This window comes from Chrysemys picta, unplaced genomic scaffold (assembly GCF_011386835.1).
Source record: "Chrysemys picta bellii isolate R12L10 unplaced genomic scaffold, ASM1138683v2 scaf4615, whole genome shotgun sequence".
Classification (NCBI taxonomy): Eukaryota; Metazoa; Chordata; order Testudines; family Emydidae; genus Chrysemys; species Chrysemys picta.
This window is the reverse complement of record NW_027057315.1, coordinates 1-4,000: the sequence shown is the minus strand read 5'-3', so window position 1 is coordinate 4,000 and position 4,000 is coordinate 1. Positions and strand designations below refer to the sequence as shown.

At 47.4% G+C, this 4,000-nt stretch overlaps 1 long non-coding RNA gene across 1 annotated transcript; it reads right to left on the bottom strand.

The window, feature by feature from the left end:
• Positions 1–6: 6 nt before the first annotated feature.
• On the bottom strand, positions 7–3,978 carry LOC135980581 (uncharacterized). The gene is made up of 3 exons (XR_010597581.1): positions 3,186–3,978; positions 1,230–1,331; positions 7–811 (listed from the first exon to the last, which is right to left on the bottom strand). It is a non-coding gene; the product is annotated as an uncharacterized LOC135980581 (long non-coding RNA).
• Between the last annotated feature and the right edge of the window lie 22 nt (positions 3,979–4,000).

The window sequence follows — 4,000 nt, the reverse complement described above, 5'->3', positions numbered from 1 at the left end:
TGGAAACTAGGTTAAATTACAAAGGATAACTGTAAACAAATAACACAAGCATGTAGGGGCAAAATTAGAAAGGCCAAGGTGCAAAATGAGATCAAACTAGCTAGAGACATAAAGGGTAACAAGAAAACATTCTACAAATACATTAGAAGCAAGAGGAAGACCAAGGACAGGGAAGGCCCATTAGTCAATGAGGAAGGAAAGGCAATAATAGAACATGTGAAAAGGGCTAAAGAACTTTTTTGTTTCTGTTTTCATCAAAATGTTTCAAAGCGAGGGGGAGATATGATAACAGTTTTCAAGTACATAAAAGGTTGCTACAAGGAGGAGGGGAAACATCTTTTTTCGTCAACCTCTGAGGACAGGACAAGAAGCGATGGGTTTAAATTGCAGCAAGGGAGGCTTAGGTTGGACATAAGGGAAAAAATCCTGTCAGGGTGGTTAGGCACTGAAATAAATTGCCCAGAGAGGTTGTGGAATCTCACTCATTGGCGGTTTTTAAGAGAAGGTTAGTCAGGTCTAGATAATACTTAGTCCTGTCATGAGTGCAGGGAACTGGACTAGGTGTCCTTTTGAGGTCCCTTCCAGTCCTACAATTCTAGGATTCTATGGTACTAAAGCAATAGTTGGAGATTTCCCTAAAATCCTCAGTGTAGACAAGGCCTATGAATGGGAGCGAGGATCTCCTGTCAGTGCCTCTAGGCTAAAATCCACAAGCAAATACTGATGGTTGTTCAGAGATGGCCACTTGAAAAGAGGTGATGGGTCTCTTGTCACTTACTCTGAGCTACAGCGTAGCCGTCTCCCTTCCCCCCTGCAGAGAAAAGGCAAATTTCAGTGAATGCAGCTCCCAAGGCAGGAACCAACTGCAATCGGTCTCCACAGCTCAGAAACAGGGCCCCTGGCCCAGCACAGACCCCTGGCGCTCAGTAATGGACTCAAGATCCCAGGCGCTCACAATTGGCAGGAGAGAAAGACACAATGAGACAGTTTCCAAAGACCTCAGTGCACTGGGTACTGAGCTCTTTGGAAAAATCTAGCCCCATATAAACTGTAACCCACACCCAGTTTCTGGGTCTGGCCTTCCAGCAGCTCCCATTGGGTGTCACTAGCTCAGTCCCGCAGTGGGGCAGTTACACCATACTGACACTGGTTCCTGTATTGCTGTTGTCCTTAGGTGGGTGTGCAGGGCCCAGAAAGTCCAGGGAATCACCCCATCCCAGGCTTTTTACCTGGGTGTTTCTTTTTCCAGACAACTACTCCGATTATAACACCAATCAGGACAACTGCAGTGATAACTCCAGCCACAGTGGGAATCAGATTGTTATTTGGTTCTGAAATGGAATGGAGAGAATGATCAATGAGGAAAAATCCCCACTAAAACCCTCTTACATCACACTGCAGGGATCAGTTAGTCGGCTCCCCAGATAAGCGCTGAGTCCTGCAACCCTCCACCCCTTCCAATGCAGCCACCATGCATTACACCCCAACACAGAAAGTCCTGGACACAGCCTCTACCAGTTCAATTCATAATAAATATTTAGCACTTAAAATAGAAGACTTTTACAGCATTAATCAATCTTCATAAACCTAATTATGGGAGAGCATGGGAAAGGGGGAACACTTGCTGAAGATCACACAGTGAGTCAGTGCAAGAGCCAGGAATAGACCCCAGGAATCCTGACTTCCAGCCCCTCCTGCTCTAACCTACCAGACCCCACTCCCCTTCCAGAGACAGGGATAGAAATCAGGATATCTGGCTTCCAGCCCCCTTGCTCTAACTCACTACCCCCACTTACCTCCTAGAGCCAAGGACAGAACCCAGGAGTCCTGGCTCACAGCCCCTAACCCCCCTTGATCACGCTGACTTTCATGACTAATGGAACACAATCCCATTGTGGGAGTCTGGTGATAAACTGGAAACTGACCTCAAAGCTCTGGATTTCCCAGCCATGAATGGAGTTACAGACACAATGCATGTTTTTTGAGGGGGCAGGAAGTGAAGAGGGGACGATAGAGATATTTTAATACTGTTCTTGCCTTATATAAACCTGTTAAACCCCGAGTTCTGTATACACTTTCAGTTTCACTAATCAGCTTCTCCTGTTGTCTGAAAGATCCACATAATAATACAGCAAAAAGAAAAATATTTCTAAGAAAATAAGGAAATGTGGTTTATGACACAAAAATTGGCAGGGGATGTGGTAGCAGGAGTATGATGTAAAACCATCTGATGACTAGATTTACAGTGAAGGCTGCCCTTTTAGAAATTGGTTGCACTTCCAAATGCTGCATTTTTCCATATCCCGATTAACCAAGCAAAAAGATGGCTGGAAGGCAGCTCCATCTGTAAAAAATTCTTCCTCGACTTTCTTGTACTAGGGGCATAGGAGACTGATGCAGGGCTCTAATCTGCCTCCTCGCTCCATTCCAAGGCCATACCCTCTCTTCCAGCATCACTGCACACAGAAACAAGCTGGTCCCAACATTAAACATCTCTCTCTGGCCACATGGGCAAGAATGAAGGACCTGTAGAGCCATATTTCTGAGAACCTGCTAGATCAAAGGACTGGAAGGGACCTCGAGAGGTCATCTAGTCCAGTCCCCTGTACTCATGGCAGGACCACGAGTGCATGAAGTTGAGACCAGGCTGAAAGCTGAAGCAAGACCAATTCTTTCTGGAAATAAGGAGCAGATTTGAGCTTTCCCTGGGATGTGGTAAATTCTCCATCCCTTGGAGACTTTACATCTGGAATGGGCATCTCTTTCTGAAGGGTCAGATCTAGTTTGCCCACAGATGACCAGACTGGATGCTGGGGTCCCTGATGTGATTCCCCCCTGCCCTGGGCTATGCAGGAGCTCAGATCAGATGATTAGAATGGTCCCTTCAGGCCTTAATGTCTCATTGTTAATCTTCTCCCTTCAGAGACACTGTATTGCTGAGATATATCCAACAGCCCCAGAGGCAGAAAACTGGAGAGCAAGACATGGGGTCTGCAGTGCCTGGGGCTCAACTCTAGCACAAGAACTTGACTGCAGAGGGACAGGGTCAAAGAGGACAGGGCCTCACAGACCCTCAGGCAATTCCAGCTTCAGCCTATTAATCCGAATGAGAATTTTTCAGGGGTTGAGTTTAATGGATTCCCCCTCCCCCACTAGGAAAACAGACAATCACACAAACTCCTTACCCCAGGAGACAGAGAGTGGCTCTAACAGGCTTTCATGCTCCACGTGACATGAATAATGGGCTTTGATCTTGGGATCAATCTCCATTGTCAACCAGGTCTGGTAGGTCCCATCCCCATTGGGTAGAATGCCTTCAGAGTAGGTCACCTGCTGTCTGCTCTCCCCATTTTTCAGCCAGGTCACGGTGATGTCCCGGGGGTAGAACCCACTGACCTTACAGGAGAGGGTGCTGAGGCCGTCATGAGATGACCTGTCACTCACTCTAGCTGTTGGGTGCACTGGGAAAAAGAAGAAATTGAATTTAGCTGTTTTCAAGCTCCAATCAAGGCAGTCTTTGCTGGAGCTTTGCAAAATGAAATTCTGAGACCCCAGCAGTCGGAGAGGATGAGAGTCGATGAGACGGAATCCTTCTGATGAGGATTTTCCACCCTGTTAGAGGATTTCTGTGCCGCATTCACAGCATCAGCATCCCTGACCAAATTCTATTAATGTGGTAACCAGAAGCCTCTGCTCCCAGCCACAGTGACACAAGTACCTTGAAAGGCTTCACTAAGCTCCAGATACAGGTGTCAATCATACGCTAGGTTTGTGCCCATCTCCTCTCAGTCCCTGGATATGAAAGAGGGAATAATCTTGCCATGGCCCGGGAGCAAAAAAATGGAGTTGTAGGGCAGTTTGGCTGGGGCTTGTCTCCCTCTGGGGCGGCAGGGAGCCAGACCACCTCGCTACTTTGGTCAGGTGTGTCGAGGAATTAGCTTGGCTGTGCGGCAAACCGTCAGCAGCTGCGGCCCTTTGGTAGGGGCTGAACAAACAGTTG